The sequence below is a fragment of the Physcomitrium patens genome, chromosome 8 (assembly GCF_059467195.1).
Source record: "Physcomitrium patens ecotype Gransden chromosome 8, ASM5946719v1, whole genome shotgun sequence".
Lineage (NCBI taxonomy): Eukaryota > Viridiplantae > Streptophyta > Bryopsida > Funariales > Funariaceae > Physcomitrium > Physcomitrium patens.
In genome coordinates, this window is record NC_143417.1 from 15,621,422 (window position 1) to 15,644,173 (window position 22,752).

General features: G+C 30.9%; 1 long non-coding RNA gene and 1 other non-coding gene across 2 annotated transcripts; both read right to left on the reverse strand.

Moving 5' to 3' along the window:
• Positions 1-11,780: 11,780 nt before the first annotated feature.
• Positions 11,781-11,852, reverse strand: TRNAT-CGU (transfer RNA threonine (anticodon CGU)). Its single transcript has one exon. It is a non-coding gene; the product is annotated as a tRNA-Thr (tRNA).
• A 2,248-nt stretch (positions 11,853-14,100) lies between these two features.
• Positions 14,101-14,913, reverse strand: LOC112285628 (uncharacterized). The gene is made up of 2 exons (XR_016504591.1): positions 14,783-14,913; positions 14,101-14,692 (listed from the first exon to the last, which is right to left on the reverse strand). It is a non-coding gene; the product is annotated as an uncharacterized LOC112285628 (long non-coding RNA).
• Positions 14,914-22,752: the final 7,839 nt, after the last annotated feature.

Genomic DNA, 22,752 nt, shown 5'->3' on the forward strand with positions numbered 1-22,752 from the left:
ATAAAAAAAATTCAAACCCAGAAGAATTGTGGAAAATTTATTGCAATTTTTTGAACAACAAGGATTTGCTGTCCTCAACTCGACATAATCAAGGTAAGTTTTTTTGCCCTAATCACCTCCTAATCACACTTTCTTCTGCATGAATTGCTAGACTAAATCTTCACTCATCTTATTACTTCTAATTAATACTAGTTAATTGAACCTTTTACCTTGTCTTGGTGATTATTTGTTAATTTTAACTTCCAATTACCTTTTGACCTTCAATTTTTAACCTTATGTCATTTCTATCTTTATTTAGCTTTTAAATTTAAATTTACCTTTTTATCTTCAATTTTTGACCTTTATGTTATTCCATTTTTATTTAACTTTTAACTTGGCTTTATTTTTTATCTTAAACTTTTAATCTTTAGGTTATTTCATTTGAATTTAACTTTTAACCATAATTTATATCTTTTACTTTTTATCTCCAACTTTTGACCTTTTTATTTATTTTATTTTTTATCTTTTAATTTTTATCTTTTATATTAAAAAAATTATCTCCATATTAATACTGAATTTCAATATTTGAAGCTAATTATTAAAGAATTTCCAACTCTAGATGAAGTTTTGTGATCAAAACTTCATCCATAGATAACTTCTTAGGCGTAACTCTAATTTGCATGGTTGATACCATTTCGGAAAGCCCTAGACTAGCACTCTAATGTGGTACCAATTCTTTTTATTTTTATACTAACCCATAAGTTTCAAAGTTTAAGATATCAACTTTTAACCATAATTTATAACTTTTACTTTTGACCAAGACTTATCTAAACTACAATTGCTAAAAAATAAATAAAAAAAATATGTAATTGACTTGGTCATGTTTTATTGGACCAATTGTGATTATTATATCATTTTTTTTTTATTTATCTTATCCATGGTTTGCATCTCTACATTAGTTAATATTGGACTCTAATCCAAGTTACAATTCAATTAAATTAGAATTAAGTGAAGGAAAAAAAGAAAAAAAAAAACACTCATATTATTGGATGAAAACAGTGTTGCTAGATGAAACAATACAGTTAGGTGAAAACAACACTATCAGATAAAAACAACACATCTAGATGAAACAGCACAATTGAATGAAAACAATACTACTGGACATAAACAGCACTACTGATAAAATAGCACAATCAGATGAAAATACTATTGTTGGATGAAAATAATACTACTAGACAGAATAATGTGGCTAGGTGAAAATATTGTAGAGGAGCAACAAAAAACTTCTAGAAGAGAGCAGTAGTGGCAGCAAACCTCCAGGGTAGAGTAGCAGCAGCAAACCTCCAAGACAAAGCAGCAATTTCAAAAAACCTTCCAACTTCAAACCCTTATAACTTTTCCAATTCAACTCCAAATTTGATGATTCTTTTTTCCAAAATTATTAATTTTCTTTCTCCTACACAATGAACATGTCTAATCAAAATATATATATATATATATATATATATACTAATAATAAGCTCTATGAGGACCAGCAAGAATATAAAATAAGTAATTTATAACATAAGTTTATAACAAATAAAAATACTACAATTCTTTGGAGGCTCAATAGGCCATCCTTACCAAGATTTCAAACCAAAGGTAGAAGAAAGAAAGATGAAGAATAAGGCTTTGAGAGGGCCTTATATATCCAAGCCTTCAAGCCATTTAGCAACAATTATCTTATCAATAATGTACAAGTAACAAAAAATTTGAGAGCCTTTTCCATTACTAATCTATATAAGTGATATAACTTATATATCACTTCATCCTATTCTAAGGAATTCTAACTAAAAACCAATATTTTTAGTACCATTAGTCATTAAGACGTCAACCTACACCTCTATGATTTTTAACCAATGTTATTTGCAAAAAAAACTAATGGTTGGCATCTATTTATCATAAGATGATTATAAATAACCATAAATATCAATCAATGGATAGATTTTAGTTTCTAATAACTTATTTAATTAAAACTTTTATAAATCAACTTAGTAATTTTTGAGAGGGATTTATTAAGAGCTAACTTAATTTGTTGTTATGGTAGTAATGGTTGAAAGATGGAATAGTTTTCTATCTTCTTCTTTCACCATCACTTGTGGCTTTAAGAATAAAAGAACTCTCTATCTTCTTCCTTCACCATCTCTTGTGGCTTTAAGAGTAGAATAGTTCTTCATCTTTTTTCTTCACTATTTCTTGTAGTTTCAACAATAGAATAATTTCTTTTCATATTTTACCATACTTTGACTACATCTATTTCTTTTTTTTTAACAATCTCATCTTAAACAAGAATTATATTTTTTAAAATTTAAATTTTCATAATTAGATTCTATTAAAATTAATTTAATAATTTAAGACCTTAGTTCATAATTTAATCTAAAGATTTCTATTTTTTTATAACTAATAAATAAATAATATTATATCTTATCAAAACACCAAAAATTAATTTGATAAAATTTTGGTGTATAATTTAGGGTTTATAGTATTATATAAGATTCTTATAATATATTTCTTTCTATAGCTGAAAAAACTCATTTTTTGACACATTGTCTTTTCTGGCAATCATTTTCTTAATTTTATAATTACATTGCTTCTTTGAAAAATTTTGAATAGTGAGCTTGTATTTTCTACAATATATCATCTTTTAAAGAATCAATTATTAATTTTATATAATGGATTAAATAATAAGTTATTTCAATGAATCTATTTTTGGTATCATCAATAATAAATCTTTCAATCTATATCAAAATTGATTGATTAAAGCTTTATCATTTCACTCTAGATTGCATGCAAGGTTTTGAAATTCAATAGCATATATGATAGCTGAACATTGTCATATTGTGGTTAGGCTACCATGTGAAAATAATGTGATTATGTATTTAATGTACAATTTACTTAACAACATGGTGAGAGCCATGTTACTGGATTTTAGTTGGTTGTAAAATGTGGTTAAATTACTACTTAAAAGGAGGTTGTTTAAAAGGATTACTATTAGAATTTGTATAACTTTATTTTCTTTTGATAGTAGCTTTTGAGATTGGTTTTGTTGGTAGTAACTTTAAATATTTAGAGTCACCTTTACTAGACATTGGTGAACTTTGAAGTCTTATTTTGGTTCTTTAATTTGGTGTTTAGGACATATGTTGAGTAAATCTTGTATAGAAAAGAGTTGAAGAGGGATTTTGGTAGTAAAAAGAGAGTTTAGGACATCCATATAGATGAATGGAGATGGATGATGAAAATCTCCTTTCCTATTGGTCAAAAATCATGACCAATAGGCTTTGAGGAGGCTGCCCGAGGCCATATTAGAGATTTGAGTTAGTTTTTCAGAGCCATTCGAACTTTGAAGACTATAGTCAGCAAGTTTAGGTTTCTGGCTATGGTTTTGGTGCAAATCTTATATGATTTGGAGTTTATATGAAGGAGATATAGGCGCTCAAAGTTAAGGTGTTGATTTGAGAGCTACTATCACTATTTTTGATGTAACATACGCATACAAATGGCAATTGAAGATAGGTGACCATAATTGGAGAGAACTATTTTTTAACTACTCTTTTTGCACACTACTTGCTAGATTCCAAGTTGAAGTGAAGGAATTATTGGATTTTGAAGTCAGCACATGCAATCTAAAGGTAGTAAGTAACCCAATTTATTAGTGGTTGTGTCTTGAGCTATATCTTCAGCAATTTGACAAGATTTTGGCTCAAAATATCAAGGAATGTATAAATTCATGTAAGTAAAATTTATACATAAGTTTGATGACATTTGAGTATTGGATTATTGAGATATTAAGAAATTAGTGCTCGAGTGCTTGTAAATTAGGGTTTAGAGCGTCTGCTAGAATTTCTTAGATGCCAGAAGATCGGGAGTGAATTTGTAGTTGGTTTTTTTTGTGATAAAACTTAAGAATAAATTCTATCCTAAACTCTCTATAGCTAGATATCTAGTGTATTCTCAAATAGCAAATCACTCAATACAATAATGTGATCTTTGTTGTAAAAATATGAATTTTATCTCTGTTATTTTTTCATGATCACTTTCTCAAAAGATAGCTATAAATACTTTGAAGAAAAAATTCAAATCATAAAGTAGTTGTGAATTATGTTTCATCAAATATATAAATCAAAAAAGAATATTCTTAAATAGAAGCATATCTATGAATCTGACTTGAGTGAATCATCAAAATATTGAAAAAGATGAAATCTTAAATAGAGCTTTACTTGTACTAAAAACGTTCAAAACTTTGATCTTATTCCATCAAACTTCTTTGACAAATTTATCTTTGTCTCTTTCATATTTATAATTATAAATCTTCTCAAATTCGATTATGAATTTGATCTCAATTGTACAACTTTTTGGCATAGTTTTTGAACTTCATTGTTGATTTCTTTCATGTATAGAAATAGTATCTCTATGATTCACATTCAAAATACATAAGATTTCTTTTCTAAGAATATTGAGAAGTTTGTAAAGATTTGTAATAGTTCAAAATCTTTTCTTACTTCTTCCAAGAATAGCATTCATAATTTTTTCTTCTATAGATAATTCAAAAAAATCCATTATTCAAATTAAAAGAAAGTAAATGTTAATTTAATGATGAATAGTTCATAATACAACAATAAAAGTAGAATAATCTACTCACTTCTAAAAACAAAATAAGAATAATGAGTTGACATTCTTGTCAAACTATCAAAGATATGAACCTCAAGGAATTAAAAGATCAATACATTCTTATGTTTTATGAATAGATAAAAAATCACTCATAGATTATATAATATTAAACTAAAATGTATATTTTTAAAGATAAGAAGATTAAAATGTCTTAAAATAAGACTAAAGACTAAAAAAGCATTGATAAGAATAAAAAAGACTTCATTCTTGTCTCTAAATACTCTATCTAATTAGGTACTATATAGTTATATTTTATAAGACCTCCAACACATGTCTGATTTATAAGACATGTTTTAACTTGCAAAGCAAGTTTCTTATATGTGTACCATATTGTTAGCTTATACCACAAGCTATCCATACATACAATACATAACTAATTTATTGAAAAAGTTTTTAACTTATCAATCAATTATAAATATATATAAAATAAAATACATGTCTATGAAGCTTTTAAGAAGCTTCACTACAAGATAATATCAAATTTACCTATATTTATTTTCTATCCAATACTTCTTATCTAAGTAAATATATATGTCTATAATAGACATCATAGAAGGTTAATTTTTTTTTCTATACCAAGCTATAGACCTTAATACTTTGGTGTAGATTTTTGAGATATACATTACTTTTTAAAAATATTTTAACAATAATATTCTTACTTTGAGGTTAAAAAATAATAAAAAAAAAAAAAAAAAAAAATAGATTCTAAATTTATTAAGGTTAAAGAATTTGAGTTACATATTTTCTTAAAATAATATATAGGTGAAGAACTACAAGCATAACATGTCTTTGTTGCTTTGGCCAAAAACTTGAAAAAAAGAATGCTTAAGAATTTTTTTTTCAAGATTTTTTTTTATAAGATATTTCATGTCCTATCAACAATGTTAATTCACATATATGTTATACTAAAGAAGTCCTTTATTTCTCTATAAGTGGAGATGTTAGGAGCACATGAGTTTCTTCTTCAACAGATTAATAATTAAAAGTCGTGCCAACATGCAATAGTACTCCATTAATTTAAAAAAAAATAAATAAAATAAAATAAAATAAAATACCACAAAGTTTGATTATTGGCTATTAGAATTCAAACCATATCTTATTTGTACCAAAGAAAAAAAGATATAAGTATTTATTTGCTCATATTATAATTATTTTGTATTTAGCCTTGAAGGTTATATAATGACTCAAAAAACTATTTTAATGTTGACATATTTTGGAAAGAATAGTGTATTTCAAATGAATTGAAGTGAATAATGATACGTGATTTATATAACAAATAAATTATTCTTTTATAGCTATCAAATGAGCCAAATTGAAAAGAATCCACTAATTAATTGCGGAGCTATGATCAATCTAATTTAGAGTAGTATTAAAATAATTTTTTGAATGTGGTGTCTAATTTTTGGATTTTATGAATTACTCAACATTATAATATTTTATCATCATCAAATTTATTATGAAAATATTATTACTAATCTAATGAAATCATTAATGTTTACTATCAGCTATAAAAGCACCATTCTTAATCACAATTTCTAGCACAGACATATTCCAAATTATCACATTTTAGGATTTAGAATCTTTTACAAATTTGTAGAACCTTCTAGATACTTGTAGAATCTTCCATAATCTTTTAGAAAGTTCTATAGGCTTTTAGAAGCCTCTTTAGACTTCTAAAAGCTTCTTTATATTTTTAAAAACTTACATAGAAAGTACCATAGACTTTTATAACTTTCATTATAGTATACATAGGAATCTTTGGAACTACTTTTATTATCAATTACATTCTTTGTCTTTAATCTTGACATATTTCTTTGTCAAATTTTTGTGCCCTTGACAATTCTTTGAACAACTATGAGATCCATTCCTTACTCTCTCTAAGAAAATATCACCTCTGCTCTTCTTCATTCTCAAAAATCTTATTACCAAATTACTTCTAAACTTGGATATAATAAAGATACTATATTTAGATTAATAAAAAATACTACTTTTAATAGAAATAATCTTAAATTAAGTAAATCAAAGAAACTCTCTATAGTAAATGAAAGGGCAATCCTTTGCCAATTCAACATTGAAAAGGCTGAAAATACTATTGAAGTTTCTAAAAATTTTAATAATATTATCAATAATCTTGTGTCGATTCAAATCATTCAAAATATTCTCAAGTCATGGTGAAGAAATAAAAGCCACTACTATCTACTCACTATCAAAAATACTACTTGGATTTTGCTTTGAAGTACAAAAAATGGACTATAGATGATTTAAAGAGGATTATTTGGTCAAATAAGACAAAAATCAATAGATTTGAATCAAATGGCAAAAAATAGGTGTGGAAACAAAAGAGTGAATACTTATTTAACAAGAAGATACAAAAAATAATTAAGTATAGAAGTAAAAATATAATGGTATGGAGTTGTATAGAATGGAATTAGAAAGATAGCAAAGGTTGAAGGAACGATGGATACTAAGCAATTTGTAGAAATTCTTGAAAAAAACTTGCTTCCTAGCATTGAAGTATTTGGCATTTCTGAGGAAGAGGTGATTTTTCAGCAAGATAACAAATCCAAGCGCAATTTAAAACTAACATGGAAGTAGTTTGATCATCATTGGATTAAAGAAATAGATTGCCCTGCTCAATCTCTTGATCTTAATTCCATTGAATATCTTTAGAAGCACTTGAAACACCAACTCAACACTTGGAAGATAAAATCAAAGCAAGTTTGGAAATTATGAAAAAAAATAGCTCTAGAATAGAATAATATTGAAGCAATTTTGTGCCAAAAGGTAATAAAAAATATGCCTATGAAGTTGGAAGCAATTATCAAGGCCAAAGGAGGTCCTATAAAGTACTAATATGTAATTGGATACCACATTCAAAAAAATGTTTCAATATTGTTTCAAATTAGATTGATTATAGTTCTACAATTACTTAATGGATTCTTTTCAACTTAGGCTCATTTGGTAGCTATAAAAGAGTATTTAATTTACCATATAAACTACATATCAATATTTATTATAATTTATTTTTAATATACTATTCTTTTTAAAATATTTTAATATTAAAATAATTTTTTAAATCATTGTAAATGCAAATATATTCAAATCAAGTCATGAGATTATCATTCAATCTTCCAACAAGCTGATAAGCTTAATATCTTAGATAAAGCTAGCATCTAGGCTTATTGTCAAGAATTATTAGTCATAGGCTTAATTTAACTTTTTAATAGTAAGTATACTTATACTATAATTATGCCTTTGAAGAAAGATTGTTTTGGCAATTGGTCAAAGAGTTAGATGTGTAAAAACTGCTATCTAGTTAATTATAAGATCAAATTTTATCAATATCTAATATCAATGTCAAAAAAATTATTTAATGTTGTAGGATTTTATCAAGTATTCTATACTTTAGACTTAAGATCTAATTATCACTAATAAACTTTATTTGTTTATTTTTGAAAAAAAAATAATTATTTTAGAAATTTGATTAAAATAACAAAGTTCAACTCTATCACAAAAATTTTCTTTTTTTTGGCCTTAAGAATGTACAAGCTGAGTTTCAAAAGATAATAAACAAAGTGTTGTTTGGCTTGTCATTTATTAGATGCTATATTTATGATATCATTATTTTTAGTAGTAAACCAAAAGATCAAGTGAGGAATTTACAAACATTATTTGAGTGAATTTGGCAATAAAAATTATGCTTATATTATAGCAAGTATAAATTCTTCTATAAATGATTAGCATATTTGTATCTTATGATCATTTTAAAATTTCTTAGTAAAAAATAATCAAAAATAGATATAGTATAGAAAATTTCAACACTAAGTCATGTTTTATAAATTTGGATTTATTTTGGTTTTCAAATTACTATCAAATGTTTGTTAAGAATTTCAGCTTAATTTCTAAGTCTTAAACTATTCTTATAAGTAAGGATCATCTATGGACTTAGAATCAAGAACAATAATATGCATTTAATACATTGAAGCAAAATTTGGATTCAATTCTAATGCTTTGACATTGAAATGCTTTTAGGACTTTTCAACTACATATGAATTAGGATATAATAGAACTTAGAGTAGAATTAATATAAAAAGATGATATAGGATAAAAACATATTATTATATTTTGTTTTAGAAATAAGAATAATATAGATACGATAAGTCAAATTTTATTCATCTTATAAAGAAAAAGCTTTGGTAATTGTTTAGGATATTTTTCACTTCCAACTTTACTTGAATGGGCAACAATTTATATTGGTGATTAACCATTAACCTTTGAAGTGGCTCATAGAGTCAAACAAGCTTACTACTAAGCTTATTAAATGAACTCTGTTACTTCAAGAATATGACTTTTAGGTTGTACATTGAAAGACATTATCTATTTTGATATAGACGGATTATCTTATAATTCAAATCTTTTAGAAGAAGAATTAATCAAAACTCAATGGTATTGAGATTATAATAGAAATATAGTACTTAGATGACATGTAGCTACATACTTGACTTTGATATTAGACTCTATAATTGTGGTTTTTTATCAAAGCTTAGATGATGAATTTAATAAAATCCAAGTAATTAGCAATGTATGAGAGGACCTTGTAGTCTTCTACAAGCTTCAATGAGGAACATTTTTTTTCAACTATCTTTGCTATAAAAAGAGATATGATATTCATCAAAAAATAATATTTTTTAAAAAAAATAATTATTTATTTTATGTATAATTTAATAGAACTTGAGACATAGTTTCAAGGCCAAATTAAAGAGCTATATTGGTACAAAAAGTATATGAAGAAATAAGACATTTTGAAATATGCACAACACATTATATATTACATAATTAATATTAGTAGAGTAGTATATATTAATATATAGCCAAACATGTTTCTTGGTATGAAATAAGTGATTGAGTCAAATCAAGCTTTAATACGATGTTGTATTATGTGTTGTCTTATTTGAGAATGCACCGGGCACCTAGTAGTAGAAGGTGAGGTTGTGTTTTACAAGTATCTAAGAAATCTTAATAGGTTTCATCCATATGAGAAGAATATAATCCAAATTTCAATTAAAAAAGTGCTAAAAAACAGTCTTCTTAGTAGCTTCAATCATACATAAATACTAATTATCTTGTTACTTTCATATTTAAGCAATTTATATTTTTCTTGTAAGTCCTAATCCTAATCAATGAGCTTTGATAAGTTGTAACTTCTAATCTGATTATCCACTTGATGTGAAATTTTGCATGCAATTGTCAATGAAAGCTTTCTATACGTTGAAGAAATTTCAGCCTAATCCAACTTACAAATTGTGAGAAAACCTCCAAAAACTATAGTGATGTCACTTTGCACCTAACTTGAAAGGTGATACAAAAGTTCTAGTAACGATTTCTCCTTCTCCAATTACTAACTTCAACTCAAAATTAATAATTAGCTTAATCTTCAAGTCTTCTAATACCATACCAAATTTCACCTTGATCTAACAAGTAGATCTCTAGATATCATAGAAATCCTATCCAACTCCAAACTGCTAACTTTTGGTATGTTCTTGTACCAAAACCTAGATATCTCTCAGTTACACTGTTAGATTATTATACAATTTTACATACACTTAGATCACCTAATTAACCAAGTACTATCAAAATTTGAACTATATATGTGACACCAATCTTATAAACTAGTCAAGAATATTAGCCCTAATTTCATTGCATAAATCCCAAGTTGCCAATATAAATCCTAACTTTCAACAACAATTGCAAAGTGCTAATAAATCCTACCAAAATCAACCTTACAATATATTAGGATTTTTTTTTTTTCTATTCACACTTATATTTTTAGATTCTCTTTTTAAATATAAGAGGTAGATTGAAAAATTTGTATTTAAATCTATCAACTTTTCTTGCAAATGTGTTAATAGTGCATTTATAATTGATTTAGAGTATATACTATGTTGTTGATTTGTAGCACTTAATGTGTTGTTTTGTAATGATCTTTGCTTATACAATAAATTCTAATCAATTTCATATAAATCCTAAACAAAATTTAATACACTTAATCTAATTTTAACCAAATCTTAGTGAAACATATATCAACTCCTAATAAAACCTTAGTCAAATCGTAATCAAATTTTAATAAAATTCTAGTCTAATCTTAATTAAACTTTCACAATTTTTAACAAATTCTATGTATTCCTAATCAAACCATAATGAAATCTTAAGTAATCCCAACCAAACTTTAATCAAATCTTATACCAAATTCAAATCTTCAATAACTATTAATTTAACCATTGGTCTTTATTCAAAGTTTGCACACCTCTCAATCTCTTAGTTGACAACAAGAATCACAAATTTGAAGAGAATAAAAAGCATTTATTGTTTTGTTCTTGTATAATTTGCTTTAGCACCAATGATTTGATGACATCCAAATAGAAAGGATGATTTTGATGTTATCACCTTATTTTTGGTAAGGAAGAAACCAAATTCTAAATTAAGAATATTTGTATAAATATAAATGGATTTCTTTTTTTTTACATCAAATTCAAAAGAAGAAAACAAATCAAGCTCTCTATTAAAAAAAAATGAAGGGTTGTTCACATTTCTATACCCAAATTGGATTAGATCCTAAGATTAGGTTTACAGCAAACTAATTAAAGGCACAAAAATGATTGTATATTTTGTTTTCTATCACAATGTGGGAGTGGATTCTAATGAGCCAATGAAAATAGTTTTGACATTATACTAGATTTTTAAACATAAGTTCAACTTAATAAGAAGAAAAGATAATTGGGGAGACTTGGAATAAAATCAATTTAATACAACCAACAAATACATATTAAGAAAGATGATTTGTTTTTTAATTTTTAAAGAAAGAATTCTTGCTTATTTAGGTAAGACCTAATTAGACATTTTTGGCACTATAACCAATCCAATCAAGGACTTAAAGAATATTCTAAGCACCGCTAGCATAGTTTAACATGATAATTGTTATGCAATTGTAACTTAAATAAAACAAGTTAAAACAGCCAGGCTTGATCTGTCAGTGTACGGAAGACTTCCATACGTAACCTCAGGATTCCGATCAGCTGACAACGCTGAAATTTTGCCCCCAGTGAGGATCGAACTCACGACCTTTCCCTTACGAAGGGAACGCTCTACCACTAAGCCATGGAGGCTCAGGCTTGGACGCCGCAGTGAAACACAAAATAATATTTAAATGCTTTTATTCTTGCTGATGCATAGCCCCAGTAACAAACGAATTTCAGTGTTTTCCAAATCTGAACATCACATCTAATTTACCAAGTACTTCTAAAACATCACATGTACATAACAATTTGTAAAGAATCATAAAAATAAGGGCGATAATGCAAACAAAGAATGATGTGTGGCACATGTGTGGCACATGATATTGGCAACACATCCTTTTTCAATACGTGGAACAGTCTACCATAATCCTACCATTGATTGAACTTTTAATTATTGTGATATTTAAAAACATAGTTAGCAGAGTCACTGTTCAGAAACAAGACAAACCCCTCTTCATTTACGAATAACACATCCATAACTAATTTCTTAAAATGCATATACATTCAAGATCACGTAAGCACTCAATCACATCACTATACACAAAGGTCCCTAACTAACAATAATGGGCCCAAAGTCTCTTCTTTTCTTAACTCAATCCTGAAAGGTGAAAATGGGAGGTGACCCTGTGAACTCAAAATATAGACCCACAAGTTCAAACACCAAATTTCATCACACATAGATCTCCAAATGTGGTTCCAGTTGGTATGCACCTGCTACTTCTAGTTTTGTTTGATGACGCACTGAACTGAATACAACGCAGACTCACACTGCTTCAGCAAGCAAGATCATCAACCATCGAACTGACTAGCTACCACCGAACGTAAAAGGACGTGAGTTTGGCCCACACCAAGGACAAGGGTTTCTTTTTTCCCCTTTTGAGGCACTGTACATGCTTTTGAACTATTTCGACAAGTTCTGGATTGTTCTGATTCGAACAAAAATGCCTGAAATAACTCATACTAGATACAAAAGAATGAACGCCGTACCAAGTGAAGAAGGATGTGGGAGGGAGGAAGGATGGACGAACATCATGTCAGGAATGAATAAATGAAACAATGCATATTCACTGTGTAGCGCTTGCTCCCCAGCTTCGTTGTGGGTGCAGGATTAGCAGATTCAACTCCTAAGCAGGCGTTGAATCTGAAGTTTGTTCAGGTTTACTCTACACACAGCATTAATTGGTTAATGAGAACCGCCTTCCTTGCAACTGGGCCTACTCCGCATGAGTACTACGGTGTCCCATTGGTGGCACTTCTATTTACCTTGGTTCATTATTGTGGGTAATCCGGGGTCAAAACTGGTGCAGAGAATTAGCTGTGTTGAATAAGCAAATCGAACATGACAAGTGCAACAAGTTACGATTCCTTCACGGAACTTGACAAGGCAGGAGTTGCTTGTTCATGTGGTACATGGGCTCACAGAGCGCAGATATCTCTTCTTCTACTGCCGCCTCGAGTTCTAATCATCTCTGTTGCACCTTCTTAATGGTGGTTTTTATGGACGAAATTTACAGCACGTAGGAATGGGGCGTGGAGTTTAGTGGTGGACCCCTGGATTCCATCATGGGTGATTGTTATTGTGTGTACACAATATGGGTAGACAGGAAAATGTATTGAGTTCTTTTCTGAAGTCGTCATGTGAGCCGTATTTAGTGTCTGGCAAAAAGTTGTTTTCTTATCTTTGCAGTTGTGATTATTTTAGTTACAGGTGTCTGCATTGTTTTTTGTTTGTTTGGTGCTTGCAGGAAGAACTGCACTTCTGCTACAGGATATTATTAGAGAATGCTTTCTGCCCTCCTGGTTTCGAACTGCTTCTTTAAGAGCGGCAGTTCAACCTTACAGGGTGACAACGAACTACTGAGGAACCTTGCGTGTACATAACTTGGATGTGAAGGCTATGCTAGTGGTGCTGTTGCCTGGGTTGCTGGTGAAGTACTGAATTGAGCTCGTGCTTGGGGATTAAGCCTTCACTTCTGTGACCAACGTTTGGTCTTTAATCCTGTGCTTTCAAGTTTCTGATGTCTGTTAGCATCACTCAAGTGTTTCTTGACCTTACCACTGCTTATTGCACAGGGCTGTTTAGACATCCATCTTATGATTATTCTTTGCATCTTCACATCTAATGCCTCAAAGATTGATACAGTTGGTGATGTAGGAATAACTGTTGTGTGTTGTTTGGGGTTTACATGCTTCACACGTAACCATTTCAATAGAGGGAATAATTACAGGGACCTCCAGCTGCGATACCCTACGTGAGGTTCTGTTAATTATCGCATGAATTTATTTTCTATTGAACGCAATACAATTGTAGACCATATCCTCAGTAGTACAAAAGAAATCAGCCAGAGTAGAAACTTCAGCACAGAAAAAGCTCACTGAAGAAATTTAATACCGTGAACGCCACGGGTTGACCCAGCTGTATCCAGAGCCTACTTAGAATTGCTGGCTTCGTTGGAACGTATTTAGAAGTAATTTTCGCTACGTTTCTCTTCAGCTAACGCCCCAATAAATAAACGATTGCCAGCAGGGAAAGCCAATCTGAAAGTTTTGCCTGTTCAAGAAAATGTACGTGTATCAACTACATTTTTTCAGCACTTTAGTGCTTACTTCTAGCACACTGATCTTTATGAGGCATCTATGATGAATAGACAGGAATTAGTTTTTTGATGCTATCCTAAGAACACAACTAACACAACTCATGGGTTGAGCGGAGAAAAACATGGAAGGCAGTGGCAGGCTTCTTGGAAATACTGCCAACTGCCTCGAGGTAGCACTAGGCGTTGCAGAATTTATGGCAATTCCAATGTGGTTTGAACGTGTGAATCAGCGAATAGCTCCCTGTTGGGTCTGACCTCTACAGGCTTGGTACTCGATCGAGTCTGAAGGACCCAGAAGTTAGATCTGGCAGAAAAGGTTGGAGTTGCACTCGCCTAGATGGACAAACAAACAGATTAGGCACAGAGACTGGTTGTTCGGACATACGGCGTGCACAGTCAGCTTCCAGGTTGCTCGATTCATACCTTAGTCAATTTCTCGCAAATGCAGTCTGGGTTCTGCACAGCAGATTTGCAGTTAGAAAGGAATATGCGAAGTTTTAAAAGACATTCAGACACACCCAACTTGCGCAACGACACGTTTTCAAGAGAGATCGGCTATGATCATCGATGCGTTATCTTCCATCAAAACAACACCAGAGAAGCTCAATGTGAGCAGAAGCAACCATAAGATGCGAGAATTAATGAACAATTGTAATATCATAGTATATGATACAAAGAACAAAGTTCTATTTCGAAGATCATAAAATTTCCAAACCTTCGATTCATTTGGAAGTAACTGATCGACTCTACTGAAACCCTACATTGACAAAATTAGACGTGGCAAGGCTATTGCCGCTATAATTTTAGGCCACAACCTGCCGCATAATACATTATGACTAAAATTAACTATCCATCTACCAAAATTTCATCATGTCTCCACGTGAGTGTGCCACCAATTTGTTTGCATACAGAGTGCACATCCCAAATCAAAGTGAGTGGGAAGCAATGATCCAGACACATGTATTAAATGTTCGGCAGCATCGACCTCCAGAAAATTATAGCCATCCTAAATTCCACATCTTGAATCTTAAAGAAGCAAGCTCAAGGCATGGTGACTAAAAATAAGAGATATCATTAATAAAAAAATATATACTTGTATATGTAGAAGTTAAGATGGTTGTTTGCTATCTTCTAGAGATGTAACGCATGAGACTATTCTTTGATTTCTTGATTTTTAGCAATTAAAGATCATAATAGCATTGTAATATTTAATGTAATAAGATCTCTGTCCAATTCATTTATTTTAGAATTATCTTGGTTATAAAAGTATAATCCTTATATAGATTGGATTTTTTATAACCTCAATTTTTCCTATAGTTTAACTCAAAATTCCATTAATTAAATAAAAATACATCTCAACCATATTGCCTCTATTGCACTATGGCTTATTGCCATGTACTCCGCCTCCATTGTTGACCTTGCAATTGTTGGTTAACTCTTGCAATTCCATGAAATTGCTCCCACTCCAACAAAGAATATATAGCCTGTTGTTGACCTTCTATAGTTTGCATCTCTAGCCGAATCTGCATCACAATAACCATGCAAACTAATGTTATCACCTCCAAGGTATAATTTGAAGTTCAAAGTGCCTTTTAAGTACTTCATCATCATTTTGATGGTTGCCCAATGGATTGGTCCAGCCTTTGATATGTATTGGCTTACAATACTCACCGCATATGCAAGATCCACCTTTGTGCCAACCATTGTATACATAAGTGAGCCCACTGCTTCCTTGTATGGAACACCTTGCATTTGACCTTCAACTTCAGCAAACTCTTCATCCGTGAGCTTCATCAACTTCAAGTTTACTTCCAATGGTGTTCCAATAGGCTTACACTCCTCCATATTGAATCGTTTTAACACTTCTTTAATGTACTTACTTTGGCTCATTGTAATGGTCTTCTTAGCACGGTCTCTTATTAACTCCACTCCTAAACAATAGTGAAGCTCTCCCAAATCACTCATTTCATACTCATTTTCTAACTTTGCCTTCAACCAAACCATCATCTTCAATGTATTGGTTAAGATGATCAAATCATCAAACATAGAGGATGATAATCAATATGAACCTATTTGATTGTATCACATATAAGAAATGATCAGCCTCACTCCTTACAAATCCTTCACTCACAAAAAATGTATCAATGCGTTGGTACCATACCCTTGGTGATTGCTTTATCCCATACAAGGATTTCTTCAACTTACAAACTAGGTGTTCTTTGCCTTCTTCAACAAATCCTTGAGGTTACTCCATGTAGATGTCTTCTTCCAAACTTCCATTCAAGAAAGCCGTCTTCACATCCATTTGATGCATCTCTAAGTCCAATACTGCCCTAATTGCCACAATGGTTCTAATGGTGGTGAATTTGGCCACGGGAGCAAATGTCTCATTGAAATCCACACCAACAACTTGTGAGTAGCCTTTAGCAACCAATCTAGACTTGTATTTCATAATATTGCCTATTGCATCCCTTTTTGTTCTAAACACCCACTTATAACCAATTGAAGATCGATTTGGTGGAAGTTGAATCAATTCCCATGTTCCATTGTCTATGAGTGATTTGTACTCTTCTTCTATAGCATTCTCCCATTTCAATGCATCCGTGGACTTCATTGCATCACATAAACTCAATGGATCAACAAGAAGTGCAACATTGGCATGTTCTTTACTTACTTGAGGAAAGATGTGGTTCTTCTACCATTCACCACGTGGTTTTCTTTCTCTCAAAAGATATCTTCTTTCATTTGAAGAAGGTCCTTCTTCTTACATTCCATCCTTCTTCTTCCTCAATGCTTGTCTTTTCTCACTCAAAGGTTGATATTCTTCATCATCATCACCTTCAATATCTTCATTGTCTTCATTATTGGTTCTAGCAATTGAAGGCACACTATGATTTACCTTCTTTGGCACTTGATCTTGATTTCTATTTCCTCCATCCTCATTGTTATCATCATCATCTTCTTCTTCTTTCTTAGCTGAACTTGAAGATGTGTCCACAAACACACCTTCACTCTTACTTGGACAGTCTTCCAAGTGCTCAAAAGTACTCTTATGCTCCAAAAACTCTACATCACGACTTTTGATGATCTTTTTGGTTTCTAAACACATTAGTCTATATGCTTTGGTACCTTCACAATATCCAACAAATACACATTTTGTACCTTTTGTATCAAGTTTGGACCTCATACAATCTGATACCTTTGCATAAGCAATGCATCCAAAAATCCTCATGTGTGAAATACAAAGTTTCTTCCCACTCCAAGCTTCCTATGGAATCATTGATGTAAGTACACTTGTGAGGTACCTATTCCTTGTGTATACCGCATTTACCACAGCTTCCGCCCAATATTCATGTCCAAGGTTTTGTGTATGAAGCATACTCCTTGCCATCTCCACAATGGTCTGATTTAATCTTTCAGTGACTCCATTTTGTTGTGGAGTGTAAGGAGTAGAGGTTTGTCTTGCAATACTTTGAATCTTTATGAATTCATCAAAATGCTTTGACATGTATTCACCTCTATTGTCCATTCTCAACACTTTGATCTTGTACTCACATTGTTTTTCTATAAGAGCCTTAAATTCTTTAAACCTTGAGAAACATTCACTTTTAGCTTTAATGATGTAAATCCTCACCTTTCTTGAAAAGTCATCTATGAATTTGACAAAGTACCTTGCTCCTCCAATTGATGGTGTTTTCATTGGTCCACAAACATCACAATGCACAATCTCCAACAATTTAATTGTACGTGTTGCAACTCCCCTTGGAAATGAAGCCATTTGTTGTTTGCCTTGTATACATCCTTCACAAGCAAGTGTCATGGCATTATGGCTGAATTGACCAAGATCCAAGCCACTTACCATGGATTGGAGTTCCTTCATGCATTTGGCATTCAAATGACTAAGTCGTTGATGCCAAATTCCAAACTTGTCTTGATCTTGTGAAAAATCAGCAAATGCTGCCACTTCAACTCCATTCACCTTCTTGCAATTGATGAAGTAGAGATTTCCATCTCTAAGGCCTTTGGCAACATGTTGGCCATCCAATGTCTTGACAAAACATCCATTCATATCAAATTGAACCCTATAACCATGTGATACAAGTTTGTTCACCGAAAGGAGGTTCTTCTTTATTTTTGGAACATATAAAATTTCCTTCAATGTGATCCTCTTGATTTGGTCCTTCACAACAATCTCCACCATAATGGAGCCAATTCCAATGGCTTGTACCATACCATTGTCTCCCAACCACACTTTTGTTGTTGGAATTTCTTCATAAGTGTTAAATAAACACTTGTATGGTGTCATGTACTTAGTAGCACCTGAATCTATAATCCACTTCAAAATAGCAGCCATGGAGGCTCCTTCCTTTGCTATGAAAGCATATTCATCTCCACCAAAACTATCACTAGCATTGTTTGCATTCTCTCTATCTTGTTTCTTGGCCTTGTAGCAATTTCTAGCAAAATGACCTAGTTTTCCACAAATACAGCAATTCCTCATATTGCTTTTTGAATTATCATGTTGGTAAGAATAACTACCTTTGTCTTGTCTTGAAAATAGAGCCAAATCATCACTTGCAAGCTCCTTTTATTTTCTCTTGGTCACTTCATGGGCAAGTCTTGACATGACATAGTTCATGGTAAGCTCCTTCATGTTGATGGACTCCAATGCCACAATGAGGTAGTTGTAGGATTTGGGAATGCTCATAAGCAATGTCAATACAATGTCTTTATCATCAATTGATTTGTCAACAACTCCTAGTTGGTTAGCAAGTGCTTTTACCTTGTTAATATGAGCCATGAGATCATCTCTTTCTTCTATCTTTATTGTTAAGAACTTCCTCCTTGTCTAAAGGATGTTGGCAAGGTTTCTACTCTCATAGATGTTGCAAAGAGTCTTTCATGCTTCCACTGTTCCATTGCAAGCTATAACATGTGAAAAGTTGGCATCATCAAGGTTTGTTGCAATCATCCCAAAAGCCTTCCTTTCACGATGTTTGTACTTTTTCTTCACCTTGATATCACCATTCTTACTTGGAGGGTCTTCACTTTCATCAACAATGTCCCAAAGGTCCAATGAGGCCAACAAAAGCTCCATTTTCTTCTTTCAATGGTAAAAGTTGTCACTTCTAAACTTTTCAATCACTTTCAAGCTCTCACCTTCACTTGAAGCCATGTCTAGGGAAGAGATGTGTGAAAGAAAAATAAGAAAAGAGAAGATAGAACTCTCAAAATTAACAAGAAGGTATTGCTACCTTACAAACCCAGAATGCCTTCTTTGTAATTATACAAGTGATTTTACTCTTGTATCATTCTTAACTTCACATATAAGACTTCTCACAAGTCTTATACTCTATCTAAACCTCTTGCATAAGCTTTGCCACTCTTCAATCACTCCTCTAACTACACAAAATACTTCTTATAATAATAGGAAAATCTCTTATAAAGTTAAGTATATGAAAGCACAAAGTTAAAGCACCAATGATGAAACTCAGCAAAGAAATGTAATATTCAAGTTCTAAAACATCATTAAATGGAGTCTAACAACAATCAAGACTATCAATGCACTTAACAACAAGTAAGAGCAAAAACTACATCAACAACTAGATGCATAAGAAGGGTTAGAAGAGAACAAACTCAAACTTCAGTAACAACTATAGGATCTATTCCTCACAACAAGAAAGATTTCAAAGTACTTCAAAATTCATAAGTAAAGGTGAGTGGGCCCATAACCTATTGAAGAATAAGCACTTTGAAGACACAATACTTAGCATGAGCAAATTTGTACACAAAGAGAGTATGGATTAAGATGTCTCTCACTTCCAATATCCATTACTTATAGGTAGTGGTTGCTACCCTAAAAGATAACTTTCACTCTTTGACTTTTACACATGTGGCCCTAGGATCCTTTTGGCATCTCACAAGCCTCAAGGGTATCCTATGATACATACTAATGACTCATACTTAGACTTTGGATATTTCCTTGTTAATACTTTATCCTTTTGACTTTGATTCTTGGTCCATAACTTCGTCCTATATCCATTGGATGCCCTTACCATATACCAAGAGTCAAACCTTTGACCACTAGCAACTTACCTAAGTTAATATCCTCTATAAGATAACTTATTCTATTTTTATTTTAACACAAACTTTTAAAGATTGGAAGATTTTAAAAATAGAAAAAAATGGCAAACTCCAATTAGTAGCTTTCTATTCTAGAAAATTTTTAGGAGTTGAAGTTAACTATGATATCTCCAACAAAGAACTTCTTGTAATTTTTCATTCATTTCAAGAATAGCATCATTATCTAGAAGGCACTTGAAGTCTAGTGATAGTATATACAGATCATAAGAACCTCAAGTATTTCATATCAATAAGTGTTTTGAATCATCACCAAGCCTGTTAGAGCATGTCATCATTAAGATTTGATTTTAAGATCACATATTGACTTGGAAAATAACAAGGTTTATTAGATGCTCTTTTTAGATGCTCTTATCTTGTACCAAAAAGAAGGAGACGTATTTTTTTCATCAAAAAAGAATAATTCTCTTGAAGCCAGACCATTCTCATCTTCGAGCAATGAAATCAATATTGATTATTAATTTGATCTTTGTCAAATAAATTCAATTAAATATCTCCTCTGATCCACTTGATCATGATATCAAGAATCTTTCTTATAACTTTCATAATATTTCAAAGTTTGAGTTTAAGAACAACCTACTCTATTTTAAAGGATGCTTATATGTTCCGAAAAGAGAAGCACATTTACATGTTTTTCAAGCATGTCATGACTTTTTAGCAGTAGGAAATTTTGGATACAACAAGATTTTAGAATTTATATCTAGAGATTTTGGTGGCAGCAAATGTAGAAGGTAGTAAAAGAATTTATCCAATTATGTGACATTTGTTCAAGATCAAAAACTCCTCGTCATCAATCCTATGAACTTCTCCAACCATTGCCTATATCCGAATAACCATGGTCTTTTATTTCTATGGATTTTATTATTGATCTTCCAAATTCAAGTTCATATGACTCTATATTTATAATCGTAGATTACTTCATCAAAATGGCACATTTTGTACTATACACAAAATCTATTTCAAGTTAAGAAATAGATAAGCTTTTCATTGACAATATCTATTGCTACCATGGATTGCCAAAAGATATTATATCTGATGAAGAGACTCAATTTGTATCAAGATTTTGAAAAATCCTATTCAAGATTCTAAAGGTAGATATAGAATTTTCTTCAACTTTTCATCTTCAAACTAATAGGCAAACAGAATAAGTGAATCAAATTTTGGAATAGTATTTGAGGTATACAATCAACTATCATCAAGATGATTGAACAACTCTTTTGTCATTAGCAGAGTTTGCTTACAATAATTTGGTACATTCTTCTACTTAAAAAAATACCTTTCTTTACCAATTATGGTTATCATCTACCACATGATACTTTTGACTTTTCAAAAGTTGATAATCTTGTGGCAGAAAATTTAGCAAATTATTTATCAGAGCTATATATAATAATGAAGATATAATTAAAAGAAGCTCAAGGATGGCAAAAGTCCAACGTGGATGCCTATCATAAAGAACAACCACAATTCAACATAAGTGATAAGATATGATTATTTTATTATTATATTAAGCCTACTTGTCCTTATAATAAGTTAGACTATCATAGGCTGAGATCTTTTTCTATTTGTGAACAAATCAATCTTATTGCTTATCGATTACATCTACCAGAGTCTACAAAGATCTATCCTATATTTCATATATCCCTAGTGAATTGTATAAGACAATGAATATCTCAAAAAAAAAGACAAATACCACCTCTTTCTATAGAAGTTGATAATAATCAAAAGTTGAAGGTGGAAGCACTTTTAGACTCTAGGTGGCGCCAAAATAAGTTGAAATATCTTATTCATTGGCACAGATATGATATTAGTGAATGCACATGGGATCCATCAAATAACCTTGTAAATGTAGTAAAGAAAGTTGAAGCCTTTCATCAACAACATCCATCAAAATTAAGATGAAGAATTGCAAAGATCCATAAAAGATGATGACCGCTCCTCATAAAACTCTCTCCTAGAATTGAAGGTAATGTCACAAGCATATACATTTACCTCAACAGTTATTTATACGATTAGATAGAAATAGATAAATATAGTTTAATTTCATAAACTATTCTACAGAAGCTTCTTAGAAGCTATATAGATGTGGTTTTAACTTTAGATGTGTTTGTAGGTTGGAAACTTGCCCAATAAATTAATCATGTGTTGGTAGCTTATAAAACAAGTTAACTTTTTGTAATAGCTAGGAAATAAGCTAACTATGTGGCGCATACATAGATAGCTTGTCTTGTAAGTTAAGATATGTAGCTAGCAAA